The following is a 15069-nucleotide window of genomic DNA, read 5'->3' as shown; positions in this document are numbered from 1 at the left end:
GGATAAGTAAACTTTGACAACTACTAAAACCACTTTTCATATTAAGATACTACCTATTCAAATGGATAGTAGTTGTGTAGATCCAGACAAAGAATTTTAAGTCAGAAAAATTAAATCAAGAGACTTCAGAGTTTCAGCTTAAGCTGACAAACACTTATTGAATGCCTTTTATGTGCAAAATATTGTGCCTTCAAGGAATTTAAGATCTAATGCAGGAGTCAGCAAACATTTTTTTATAAACAGCCAGTAAATATTTTAGACTTTGTGGACAACATGGTCTCTGTCGCATCTAACTCAATTCTGCCATTATAGCAGGAAAGCAGCCACACACATTCCTAAACCAATGAGGGGGGCTGTATTCCAATAAAACTTGTTCATGAACACAGAAATTTGAATTTCATATAAGTTTCACATGTCATGATACATTATTCTTCTTTTATTTTTTCTCAATGATCTAGAAATATAAAAATCCATATTTAGCTTGTGGACCATACAAAAACAGAAGACAGACCAGACTTGGCCTGATGGCCATAGTTTGCTGACCCCTGATCCAATGAATGGACAGACAGTTCGGTCAAAAGCCCTTTGAAGTTCTAGCCTTAACACCAAAATAATTTACCATGTTGCTGCCATTTTGACAAGATTTGTGATTTACTTATCATAGACAAGGTAGATTTTCACTTATTCACCAATATTTCCTCAGTGCCTACCTTATTTTAAGCATTGTGCCAAGCACTGAAGATATAACTGTGAAGAGGTCAAAAAAGATGATTATCCTTAGAAAAATCACCATTTTGCAACAAATACTGCAAAATAATTATCAAAGGATGTTAAAACCAAAGGGTGAACGATTGTTTCAGAATGAAATACTCACATATTCTTGAAATATAAGATTAAATATCAAGGGAAAGGTATTTTTACAATGAAGCAATCTGATAAACCCCATCTTAACCAAGTGATTCCTATGAAATTTATATTCCAGTAGGAAAACCAGGCAATATACCACTAACAAAAAAGTAACCACCAAAAAGTAAAACCAAAAGTAAACTTGAAAAAGTTTCCTACAAGTTTCCTACTTTTGGTTTCACCAAAAGTAAAACCACTGAGAGGGGCGCCTAGGTGGCTCAGTCAGTTGAGTATCTGACTTCGGCTCAGGTCATGATCTCACGGCCAGTGAGTTCGAGCCCCGAGTCGGGCTCTGCGCCCGACAGCTCGGATGGAGCCTGGAGCCTGCTTCAGATTCTATGTCTCCGTCACTCTCTGCCCCTCCCCCACTCATTCTCTGTCTCTATCTCAAAAATAAATAAACATTAAAAAAAAATTAAAAAAAAAAAAAAAACACTGAGAGATTGTAAATCCAGTGGAGAAAATGAGTACTATTATATGACAGAAAGTATCTGGGTAGAACAGAAGGCTATTTTGGATACTGTTTTCAAGTAAAACTTCTCTGCAGAGGGAGGTATCATCTTAGCTGAGGCCCACAAGATCAGCCAGCCATGTCAAATGTACGTAGAAAAAGTATTCCAGGACTCTAGGGTAAGGAAATAGTAATTGCAAAGGCAAATGTGTCATGAAATAATTGGAAAGATGCAGACAGGAGCCAGATTATACAAAGCTATAGGCCATTGTTAGGAGTCTGGATTTTATTTAAAATCCAATGAGATAGAGAACAAACTGATGGTTGCCAGACGTGGGGTAGGTGGAAGGGACGGGTGAAATAGGTGACGGAGATTAAGAGTGCACCTGCTGTGATGCAGGTGTTGTCTGCAAGTGTTGAGTCACTATATTTTACACTGAAGTTAATAGTACACTGTATGTTAACTGAAATTTAACTAAAAATTTTAAAAAATAATAATAAAATAAAATCCAATGAGAGATGTATGCACAACTTTGTGAATTGCGTTCTTTGAAAAGGGAATTTATGGTATGTGAATTCTATCCCAATAACAATTTATTTAATTAAAATTAAAATAAATTTGAGAATCCATTAAAAAAATTTTTTTTGAGAGAGAGAGGGCACAAGTGACCAAGGGGCAGAGAGAGAGAAAGAAGCAGAGCTCACCCAAAGCAGGGCACAAGTTCACCTAATGCAGGATTTGAGCTCAGGAACCTTGAGATCATGACCTGACTGGAAGTCAGATGCTTAACGACTGAGCCACCCAGTCACCCAGAAAATCCATTAAAGCTTTTAAGCAGGAACATAACATGACCTAATTTACCTTTAAAAAATTTACTCTAATTAACCACAGCTCTCTTTAGTCACATATCCTTAGTGGCTTGTATTAAGTTTCTAGATGTTTCTGATCTCCCCAATAATCTGTAAGTGCCTGAATCATGGAATTGGTGTCCAATACATCTTTATATTCCACAGAGTGTCAAACCCAGTGCCTTACTCATATTTTATGTTTAGAAAATATTTAGGGGCACCTGGGTGGCTCAGTCAGTTAAGCATCCGACTTCAGCTCAGGTCACGATCTCACGGTCCGTGAGTTCGAGCCCTGTGTCAGGCTCTGTGCTGACAGCTCAGAGCCTGGAGCCTGTTTCGGATTCTGTGTCTCCCTCTTTCTCTGGCCCTCCCCCCATTCATGCTGTCTCTCTCTGTCTCAAAAATAAATAAACGTTAAAAAAAAAAGAAAAAAAAAGAAAATATTTGCTCCATTGATATAAAATTCTTCAAGATAGTTACATCCAGTCATGGGATGTTTTATTTTTGTATATTTTGCCACATTTTTCAAGTTTCCTACAAATGAGCTTATAATACTTTTATGATCAGAACAAGTGGCTCTTTTAGCACCTTGAAATGTCCATCTCTTCTAGTCTTCAAATAAAAATGAAAAAAAGAAACTTTAGGATGGCTAATTAAAAAAAAAAAAAAACAGTACACATAATCCAAGAATGATTCCTGCCTAAATTTCAGTCTCTGCAGCACTTTTCCTCACCCAGGCAAGGCCACTCATTCATTCATTTGTTTATTCATCGATAAAATACTATCAGGTTGGGCTGGTTACACAACTGGGGGAGGGGGAGGACCATTCACTTAGAATACAGTGTGAATGGCACCCTCCAGAGTTGTGTAACACTTACGCACTTAGCAGGTACTAGTCCTGGCACTTCGTAAGCCCTGGAGGTAAAAGAGTAAACAAAGCAGTTCTCACACTGTGTTACAATTATCTGCCTACCCCAGTGTGATGTAAACCCTGTGAGGCCAGGAACCTTAAGGAGAAATCAGATTTCTGCAGGAAGGGATGACTAAGACTAAGGAGCTTAGCAAGTAGAGAGGGGGCAGAGTCAAGGAAGAAGATTCCTGTCAGAAAAAAACAGTAAGTGGGAAGGCAAGAGAAAATTGTGTTTGACAAATTGATTGACTAGGAAAGGAATCAAGAGTAAGGAGGTGGAAAGAGAGCCATACTGGAGGGATTTGTGAGTTACAATAAAGAATTTAGACTGAAGGGGTGCCTGGGTGGCTCAGTCAGTTGAGCCTCCAACTTCAGCTCAGGTCATGATCTCATGACTCATGAGTTCAAGCCCTGCATTGGGCTCTGTGCTCACAGCTTAGAGCTTGGATCCTGCTTCAGATTCTGTGTCTCCCTCTCTCTCTGCCCTTCCCCTGCTTGCTCTCTCTCTTTCATTCTCTGTCTCTCTCAAAAATAATAAATAAACATTAAAAAATTTTTTAATATAAAGAAAAAAAAAAGAGAAGTTAAACAGCCTAAAAACCAAGGGTTCATAAATTGGAGCCTGTTGCAAATTGAACGTGAATGAGAAAAAAAAAATTTTTTTTTTAATGTCTATATATTTTTGAGAGAGACAGAGTGCAAGTGGGGGAGGGGCAGATAGAGAGAGGGAGACACAGAATCCCAAGCAGGCTCCACGCTCCAAGCTGTCAGCACAAAGCCTGATGCAGGACTCAAACCCACGAACCACAAGAGCCTAGGTCAGATGCCCAACTGACTGCACTGCCCAGAAGCCCCCAAAAATCTTTTTTTTTTTTTAAACAAGAGAAAAACAAACAGAAGTGTATTAACATGTGACATCATGTGTAGATGGACGATACCCCAGGAAACTGAGGAACTCCAAAAAAACCTTTATTTTTACTGATTTCTAATTGAAATTTAGAAATTCCTCTAGTTATGAATGTAAACTATAAACCACAGTACTATTAACAATGTTTGTGATTTTATGACCAGTAGAAATCAGATATTTTTATAACACATTCCAGTTGTTGGAGATATCTCGAAACATTGTTCATTCTCATTGCTACTGTGAAATTATTACTGGTTATTTTACTCACTGTTGGACCTTATTTTTAATGGATTAATAAATACATGTGTTGCATTCATATTTTAAATATTCTGATAACTGTGCAGAAATATAATAGTTTCCAACTTTTTACATTTAATAACTTTACTCTGGGAAGGGTTCATTGGCTTTACCAGATGAGCAAAGTCGGCTGTGGCACAAAAAGGGGTTAAAATCCCGGCTCAGGACCTAGTTACACTGAAATACCTGTGACTCCTCTAAAGCACCAGCTTCTCTTCTCTGGCCTCCACCTACTTCCCCAATGTCTTCTGCTTTTTCTTTTTTCTTTTTTTTTTTTTTTTTTAAGTTTATTTATTTTTGAGAGAGAGTCTAGGCAGAAGAAGGGCAGAGAAAGGGGGGACAGAGGATCTCCAAAGCAGGCTCCGCACTGACAGCAGCGAGCCCAATGCTTGGCTCTAACTCCCAAACCTCGAGCTGAACCTGAACTGAACTGAACCTGAGCTGAAGTCGGTTGTCAATCAACTGAGCCACCCAGGAACGCCAATCTCTTCTGCTTTAAATGCCAGTTCCTTCCTCCACCATCAGACTAACTCCTTTAGATCTCACCTCAGGATTCCTTGCACCCACCCCTCTCCCCCACTCAGGTGTCTTGTTTATAGACCTTCATGACAACCTGTTTTTACTATAAACATAGTATTTACCGCATGGACCTGGCATCCCACAATTTAACATTTGAAGTTTTAAATATCACAAGTGGCCCTGAAACTCCAGGACATGTAGTAATTTGTCAGTCTGCTGAGGCATGAAATAGGATTGCTACTGCTGAGATAGAGTCACTGAGCCAGTCAGGAGCTTGGCTGCCCAGGGTCCTCACTGCTACGTGATGTAATTTAATACACACAACAAAGCTACAAATGAAGCCATATTTCCCCCATTTTACAGACGAATAATGTGATGAAATCATAAATTAGAGTAGAATAAGTGGATGTGGAGATTTTTTCAATGCCTTCAGTTATAACTATTTAGACTACTGTTTTGTTTCTAACTCAACCATAAACAAGTGAGCAACCTAAAGGCAACGACTGTGTGGAGAATCTTGACACCTCCAGGGCACATACTGGGCCTGGTATTAGTAGGTATTCAGTACTGAGTTTCCTCACTAATAAGAGCAGGAATCCTAAGAATTTTGCCTTCCCTCATTGAAAAGGAATTTCCTAGAAACTGGCCTCCATTTTGATCCCACCTAATTCCTAGCTCCTAGAAAAGTGCCTGGCTGATAAAAACCAGAAGTATTTATTAATTGACTGCTTGTCTAACTCTACTTTAATTTGTGTTTGACACACAGGCACACATTTTCTTTTATTGAGGTAATTCTATAAATGTCTTTGAACAGCAGAATATTGCACAAAAGTCTAAATAAGACCAATTTTATAGGTAATTCTAATAACTTTTTCCAGCTTTCAACTCTTCTATTCTTTGGAATAACTTGAACATCAGTCTCCTTGATTATTACAGAAAATTTTTACTTATGAAATATGGGGAGAGATATCTATGTTTTGTTTTGGCCATTGATCGGTACGCATACAACTGGCACACACAGGTTAAGTGTACTTTTATATAATTGAGTTTTTCCCTAGACTCAAATAAAGTAAAAATAATAATATATAATTTCTTAGGTTTTTTTGGACTAATACTTTATCTTACAGAATGAAAAAAATCGAGGCAAAAATAAATATAATCAGGAGAAAGTCTTAATGAAAACATTTGCTACGTTAAACTGTAGCGTTCACTTTAGGCTTCAGATTTGTTTTACAGAGGATTGAAATTTTATGGTAGTATTAGATCAAAGAAAGAAGGGTATATCTTTTTTTCCATGTGTAGAATGTATTAAGTATAAAAAGTATCTTATCTCAAAATGCTTCCCTTCCTGACTGATCCAGAAATAGACACATAAAATCCAAATGTGAAATGTACAAATTTCTGCTTTCAGTTCCTTGCCCTTTTCTTTCATTAGCTTCATTTGAACTGAACTTGCTCAGATAGTCACTAATAACTATGTGCCCCGTGTATATTTAGAAGCCACCTTGCAGAGACATTTGTCTTTGACTCTAATGCAAGGTTTCAGTAAGAATTTCAGTTACTCTTTCTCACATACCACAAAATCCCCAGCTTTGTAAAATTCATCACTTCCACTTTTTATAAAATAATGAATTTTCATGTGGTCAGAGATGACAAAAGCATTTGATACTATTTCTTTACACGTTATGCAATAAAAGTAAATTAGCATTTTTTTCAGAAATTTATATAAAAATAGGGATAAATTATAATAAAGGGAAAACAATTTCAGCTCTTATTTGTGAAATTTGGGGATACATTAACAATTAGGAATATTTCATTGAATCGTAATATAGCCTGAGCCTACACAGAAGTGATGTGATATAATAGGATCAAAATAATCTCCCCATCAGTATTCTACCACACCTAAAAAGTCAACATTGGGATTAGTCATTAAAGGTTTTCTTAGCACACAAACAATTTTAACTCTGTTAAAATTTTAAGTCACTCTGTTAATTTTATCTGTGAATTCATTACTGCTCACGTCATCTAGAGGACACCAGGGCCTTAAAGAAGTCATACATATAATAGGTAAGTTTTTATGGGGAAAAAAAAAAAAACCTGCTAGAGAAAAGCTCACCTCTTAGTATACCAAAGTAGTAACCCTATAGAGCCAGGAACGAATACTTCACCATCTTTCTTTACAGCTAGTTCTTATCCCAAGGAATAGTGACATTCGGTTGAGAAAGATGTAAAGAAATTTAGCAAACAGGGGCACTTGGGTGGCTCGGTCAGTTAAACGTTGGACTCTTGATTTTGGCCCAGGTCATGATCTCACGGTTTGGTTTGTGGGTTCTAGCCCCATGTGGCGCTCTGTGCTGACAGCTCAGAGTCTGCTTGGGGTTCTCTCTGCATCTCTCTCTGCCCCTCCCCCGCTCACATGCGTGCACGCACACTCTCTCTCAAAATAAATAAAGTTAAAATTTTAAAAATTTAGCAAACAGTGTCAGTCAAACCTCACATATGTCTTGCTAAGTAATGATTCTAAAAGACAAATCCCTAAACTTCCCACCTCTAGCAACAAAAGAGGCAAAGATTTAGTGCAAACCTAAACTATAGTATAATCTTATAACTAAATGAGATTAAATGAATTAGGAAAACATTTCCTGGGGTGCCTGGCTGGCTCAGTCAGAGAAGCATGCAACTCTTGATCTCGGGGTTGTGAGTTCGAGCCCCATGTTGGTTGTAAAGATTATTTAAAAATAAATAAACTAAAAAAGAGAGAGAGAGAGAAAGAAAGAAAACACTTGCTAAATTTCTGAGTGAGAATGGCAGTTGAAATGGAGGCATGCATTTCAGTCTCTTTCCCAAATACCACTGAAACTAAGGAAGTAAAGGGAAAACAGCAGCATCAAATTTTGGAAGCTGAAAACATAGAAGACCAACAGTAACTGACTTAGATGCAAGCATCCTGACTCCCAAGACATCAGTAGGGAAATTGAAAACCAACTCCTGGTGCCTGGGTGGCTCATTCGTTCCAACTTTAACCCGGGTCATGATCTTGTGGCTTGTGAGTTGGAGCCCTGGTTCGTGAGTTCGAGCCCAGCTTTGGATTGCCTGCCCCCCTCCCCTCTCTCTTCCCCTCCCTGACTCGTGCACATGTGCTCTCTCTCTCAAAACTAAATAAACATTAGGGGTGCCTGGGTGGCTCAGTCAGTTCAGCGTCCGACTTCAGCTCAGGTCATGATCTCACGGTTCCTGAGTTCAAGCCCCGTGTCGGGCTCTGTGCTGACAGCTCAGGGCCTGGAGTCTGCTTCTGATTCTGTGTCTCCCTCTCTCTCTGCTCCTCCCCTGCTCACACTCTGTGTCTCTCTCAAAAAGAAATAAAGATTAAAAAAAAAAATTTTTTAAGACAGACATTAAAAAAAAAAAAAAAAGAAAACCAATTCAATTTATTCTACAGGATCCTCAAAAGACATGGGAAGTGGTGGCAACTGAAACTTACAGTTAGGAATACTACAGTAAAAGAAGTTTGATTTCTCCTTTTCACTAGGGAGCAACTGCTCCTTTCCAAGCCTGGGATTGATCAGACATTTATTCTCTGAAAAAAGTAAAACTTAATGTTTCCAGACTATGAAAGTCCCTGGTGAAGTTGAGGGGATAGATCTTGTATCCCAACAGGTAGACTTACCAAATATGTATATTGAATACTAGTTGCAGAGAACAACCCCATTCCCTGGGCACTTACTTAGTGTCCAGAATGCTAGCAACCAGGCACTTATCTACCTGGTGGGAGACTGGACATCTCTTTCCTGGTGAATCTAACCCAAGAGTTAAATTTGCCCACCCAAGTCACCCTACAGTAGTGTAGACACTAAGCCCCATATTGAGCACATTCGATGAGTTTTTTAGTCCCTTATGCTTAATCATGGGGCCATGCAGTAAAGGATTACCAGTAATTGAGGGAATTTTCTTTTCTTTTTTTCTTTTCTTTTCTTTTCTTTTCTTTTCTCTTCCTTTCTTTTCTTTTTTTCTTTTCTTTTCTCTTCTCTTTTTTTCTTTTTAAGTTTATTTAATTTTGAGAGAGAGAGAGCATGAACAGGGGAAAGGCAGAGAGAGAATCTCAAGCAGGCTCCTTGCTGTCAGCATGGAGCCTGATGTGGGGCTCAAACTCACGAACCACGAGATCATGACCTGAGCCAAAATCAAGAGTAGACGCTTAACCAACTGAGCTAACCAGGCACCCTAAGAAATTTTCTAATGTGAAAGATATGGTGTACAAATACAAACAGGAAAAAAAAAAAAGGTAATCGGGGGAAGCAAACTTTCAAAGGGAAAAAATGTCATTAATTTTAGAGTTATTGAAAAAAATATATAGCATCCATGAAACAAGAATAGGAATTCTCAGAGAACAAAAATGAGTCATTGGGAATTAAAAGTTTGATTGAAAAACAAAAACAAAAAACACAACCCTAAAAGGTGGGTTAGAAGATAAAGTTGAAGAAAGCACTTCTGAAACTAAAAGAGAAAAAACAGAGGTGGGAAATAGTAGAAAAAAAGATAAGAAAACTGAAGAAAAAGAAAAAGTTGAACAAAGGAAATAGTGAAAATAATTCAAGAAAAATTACCAGAGTTTATAGCCTTGGTTTCCAGATTTAAAAAACCCACCAAGTGCCAAAGAAAACAAAGATAGATTCATACCAAGTCACCCATTCTGAAATTTCAGGACACCTAGACAGAGAAAGGATTCTACTAGCTTTCAGGAGCAAAAGTAAACAGATTGGTTATACACAAAGGATAAAGAGACATAACAGCTTTGGACTTTTCCACAGCAGCTGTGGAAGCAAGACAATAGTCTTTCAAGAAGCAAGAGAAATACATGCAAAATTCTAAACAAAACAATCTCCAACCTAGAATCCTGTCCTCGGAAATTATCAATCAAGAATGAGGATTGAACAAAAATATTTTCTGACATTCAAAGTCCCTATTTATTTCTCATGTATCTTTTCCTAAGAAGCTACTAGAGGATGTGCTTCATCAATATAAGAGAATAAACCAAGAGAGAGGAAGACATGAAATACAGGGAGTAAAAATCCAAAACACAGGAAAGGGAATCTCAATTAACAACGGTGCCCCACACATGGAGGTAACCAGTCTAGATGGGGAAGTATGACTACAGAATCAGACATGATCAACACTGTCATCATCAAAAGCCATTATACCATCTTTTAGGGTATGATAGAGTACCTGGGTGAACCTGACTCACATTCTTCCCTGGGTTTGGCTGGTCTTGATCATGTGTTGATGAAGTTTCTGCTCTCTTCTTCATCTGAGGACCATCATTTCAAAAGGATTTAGGCTTGACTTAGTGCTAAGACCTAGAGGTAGCCCATAGGAGTTAAAAGTAGAAACTACAGAGGAGTACTCTCTGATCAAGCTTCAACTCTGTGACCAGTATCTTCTTCATACTACATGCATGTTGGATAAGTGGATTCTAATAAGCTCTCTGTTTCCCAGGAGTCACTGCAGAAAGAGGAAGTCTCCTGTAAACTCTGAGGAGCTGAAACCAGACTATGACCCAGAGACTCCGTTCAGTATGTTTTCTCCTGACTGCCTTCAACAAATGATGATAATATTGCTTTTTCCTTATGCAACTAGTTTTGTGATTGCTACTCTAGTTTTCAAAACTAAATAATATATTCTTTACTGATTATACACACACACACACACACACACACACACACACACACACACACAGATGGTGGGGAAAAGCAAATGAATGGTGGACGCAAAATCAAGCTGCCCCTGGGGAGAAAGAGGAAGATGTTATGTGGAGGGGCACACAGAGCACTGGTAGCAGTAATGCTATTTCTTCATCCAGGTACATGGATTTATCATGATTATTTAAAACCATGCATATGTGGCTTATACATTGTTCCATTTAAAGGATACATTTCACAATAAAAAAAAAATCTAAAAAATGGCTGGGAGGATACAGCTCAGTGGTACAGCACATGCTTCGCATGTGTGAGGTCCCGGGTTCAATCCCTGGCATCTCCAAATAGCTGATGTCACTCTTTTGGGGCACCTGGGTGACTCAGTCAATTAGTCATCCAACTTTGTCTCAGGCCATGATCAGCAGTGCAGAGCCCTCTGGATCCTCTGTCCCCCCCACCCTGCCCCTCCCCTGCTCTCTCCCTCAAAAATAAACAACAATAACAACAAAAAACCCCAAAACATCTAAAAACCAAAAAAATTAAATATACATTTTATTGAAGCTATTTCTGCATTTTATTAAAAGATGCTTCTATTGTATTACCAACTTTGATTTCAGATGTTAATCAAATTCAAGGTGTTTATAAAACTTCATCTCTCCTAGTGCAACTATCTGATTCAAACACAAACATTTAGACAGAACAAAAAACAAAAACCCTAATCTGTCCTATACTCATAGAACATTCCATTCCAAAGGAAATCAAATAATATAATACTGCTGCTTTATAAAAAACAGAAAGCAATTTCCTCTCAAATAAGCATAACGAAACATGATTTTGCATTATGTAGGTTTTCTTTTCCCCTGACTGGCAATATGCTTGGTTACATTATAAATATTAAAAAGTAGAAATATTTGCTCTATATGAATATAGAATTCATAATTCTATAAACTATTCAAATAAACACCAAATATATTAATAACATTATTTACTTAGGTCATTTATTAAAAGTATAATAAAAATCAGAAAATCTAATGTTGCCACTAATTTAACAATCTCAAATACTATTTACACTACTTTTTTAATGTTTATTTGTTTTTGAGAGAGAGCATGTGAGGGAAGGAGGGGCAGAAGGAGAAGGCAACAGAGGATCCCAAGCAGGTTCCGTACTGTCAAACTCACGAATTGCAAGATGATGACCTGAGCCAAAGTCAGACACTTAACCAACTCAGCCACCTAGGTGTTCCTACTATCTACCCTTTTTAAAACACTGAAGTATATATTCAGATTTACTTTTTATTTTTTATTTATTTATTTTTCAGTTTATTTATTTACTTATTTTGAGAGAGACTGAGACAGTGCAAGTTGGGGAGGGACAGAGAGAGAGTGAGAGAGAGAATCCCAAGCAGGCTCCACTCAATGCCAGTGCAGAGCCAAATCCGGGGTTCGAACTCATGAAACTGTGAGATCATGATCTGAGCTGAAACCAAGAGTTGGACACTTTACCAAATGAGACACCCAGGTACCCCTCAGATTTACTTTTAAAATCAATTGTGGCAATCTTAAGTAAATGTTTATCTTTGACTTTGAGACTATTTGTTGAAATACAATGATATTTTGATGTCCCTGTTTTGGATTTTGGTTTTATTTATTTGTTTATTTTTTATTTTAGAGAGAGAGAGAGAGCACAAGCAGGGGAGAGGGGCGGGGAGGGGGGGGGAGAGAGAGAGAGAGAGAGAGAGAGAGAGAGAGAGAGAGAGAGAGAGAGAGAGAGAGATTGACTCTCAAGCAGGCTCCATTCTCAGCACATAGCCTGACACCGGACTTGATCCCATGACCCTGGGATCATGACCTGAGCCGAAATCAAGAGTCAGATGGCCAACTGACTGAGCCACCCAGGTGCCCCCTGAATATATTTTGAAGATAGAGCTGATAAGTTTTAGATGAGGAATATGACAGCAAGAGGGAACTTGAGGATAATTCTAAAGCAAACTACCAGAATTCAGTTGCCATTACTGAGATGGGGAAGACCACATTCTGTCATGAATATGAGCCTCTGGGTTGATAAATGTTCTGAATATATCTCTAAATAATGTATCACTATTTATCAAAGCATTTTATGGGTGAGAGATATTTATAACTAAAAAGCAACTTGAATCAGACTGTAATTATTTTCTTATTTCCAAGGATCTGATAAATGAAAAAACACTCATGATTGTTGTTTTAAAAAGCACTTCTTACATAATTGTTAAGTGTAACTTACAATCTTTGCTCTAGTTGAGCTGCTTAACTCCTTGTTGTCTTATTGTGGGTGTTAAAAGTGCTGGTGATATGCACTGGTGCTGTCTATACAGCACGTTAATTGTAGGAATTATCTCTTAGCCTACCCATCTCCTGATTTTTAATTATCTTTAGAGGGAGTTATACATAGAAGTTCCATGCTGATTACCCAGAGTTATACATAGAAGTTCCACGCTGATTACCCACTGTCCAACACTAGTAACTCCTAAACCTGTTCGTTATGATGTAAATAGGATAAGAATATGTTCTACACTCTAGTTCATAGGGTATATCTCACTGTAGTGTCCCTTTCCATTTCTACAAATAATCCACATCTAAAAATGTATGCTGTTTTTCTTCTCTTTGTGTTTCTTGAAAGGCAACGTTCTTTGTTTTCATTCTTTACTCTTAATTTGGCAATAGTTTCTGTGCCTGCATTTTATTCTGGTATTCTTTTTTTTTTTTTTTTTCCTAATTGAAATACAGTTGACATACAATATCATATTACTTTCAGGTATACAACATAGTGATTTGAGAACTATATATTATTATGAAATGCACACCACAATAAGTTCAGTTACCATCTGTCACCATACAAAGTTATATTATTATTGGCTATTGACCATATTTGCTATGCTGTACTTTTCATTATTCAGGTGCTGTTTTTTTTTTTTTTTAATGTTTATTTTTGAGAGAGAGAGAGAGCATGCATGAGCAGGGGAGAGGCAGAGAAAGAGGAAGACAGAAGATATGAAGCAGGCTCTGTGCTGTCAGCACAGAGTTTGATGCAGGGTTCAAACTCAGAAACTGTGAGATCATGACCTGAGCCAAAGTCGGACACTTAACCGATTGAGCCATGCAGGCACCCCTATTCTGGTGTTCTTTAATGGAAATGTACTGCTTATTTCTATAAAGGGAGTTTTGTTTTCAAGATCCTAAAATTCTGTTTTTACTGTCACGGTAAACATTGGTCTGTTTATATTCTTTTAAACCTTAAAATTAATATGGAAACAATATTAGACTTGGTTTAGAGCTTGGAAGTAATCTGATTCAACTTAATATCTAATTAAGCAGATATCCAGGTCATTTGTTTTAAACACTGTCAATATAAGGGAGCCCACTGCATCACATAGCTGTCACTGCATTCTTTTTTAATATATTTATTTATTTATTTTAAGAGAGAACAAGTGTGCACACACGTGTGAGTGCGTGAAGGGGAGAGGCAGAGAGAGAGAAAGAGTCCCAAGCAGGTTCTGCATTGTCAGTGCAGAACCCAACTTGGGGCTCAATCTCACCAACCATGAGATCATGACCTGAGCTGAAATCAAGAGTCGGACATTTAACCGACTGAGCTACCTAGGCGCCCCACCTGTCATTGCATTCTTAAAAGAGCTCCAGGTGCTAGAAAGGTTTTCTTCACAAGTAATTAAAGTTGGCTTTCCTATAGGTTTTATCCATAAATTCCTGAAACTACAAAAGGCACATTCAGGCATCCAGAGTTATATTATCAAGTTAACCAGTAACTAGCCATGTGACATTGTCAGAATCATAACCACTTTGAGTCTCACCTTTTTGATTTATAAAATGAGGGGCTGCAGCATTGGATACCTCATATAGCTCTTAAGTTCCATGATTCTAGCAACTCTTTCATAGAATTTTATGATGCTTGAAAGTAGCTATCACATTCCTCCCCTACATTTATTTTTTTCCTATCCTAATGTCCTGAGTTCACTCAAGGATTCCTTTTGTGACATGGTTTCTAGCGCCTTCACAGCCCTTATTACACGTCCCCAATACATTCCAGATTGTCAACATGCTTAAAGACAGTACTCAGAACTGAAGAAAGTAAATGTTCTAGATGTGGTCTGGGTACTGAGTTCCATGTTCTAATCCTCCATTTTCCTTCCATTAATTTTTCCTGTGTAACAAATTACCCCCAAATTGGGCAACTGTAAAACAGCAATAAACATTTATTAACTCATAATTCTGCGGGTCAAGAATTTGGAAAGGGTTTGGCTGAGTGATTCTGATTCAAAGTTTCTCATCAGGTTGCAGTTAGGTCATCAACTAAGGCTGTAGTCATCTCAAGACTCAAGTGGGGCTGAAAGATCTCTTTTAAACTCACTCGTGTGGTTTTTAGAAGGCTGAACTTTCTCATGGGCCATTGAATTGAGGGCCTCAATTCCTCATCACACCACATGAGTCTCTCCATAAGACTGCTCACATCATGATGCATCAGACAGCTTGCTCACTCTAGAGC

This window comes from Panthera pardus, unplaced genomic scaffold (assembly GCF_024362965.1).
Source record: "Panthera pardus isolate Hobbes unplaced genomic scaffold, ASM2436296v1 HiC_scaffold_13, whole genome shotgun sequence".
NCBI lineage: Eukaryota > Metazoa > Chordata > Mammalia > Carnivora > Felidae > Panthera > Panthera pardus.
Note: the sequence above shows the minus strand (reverse complement) of the source record.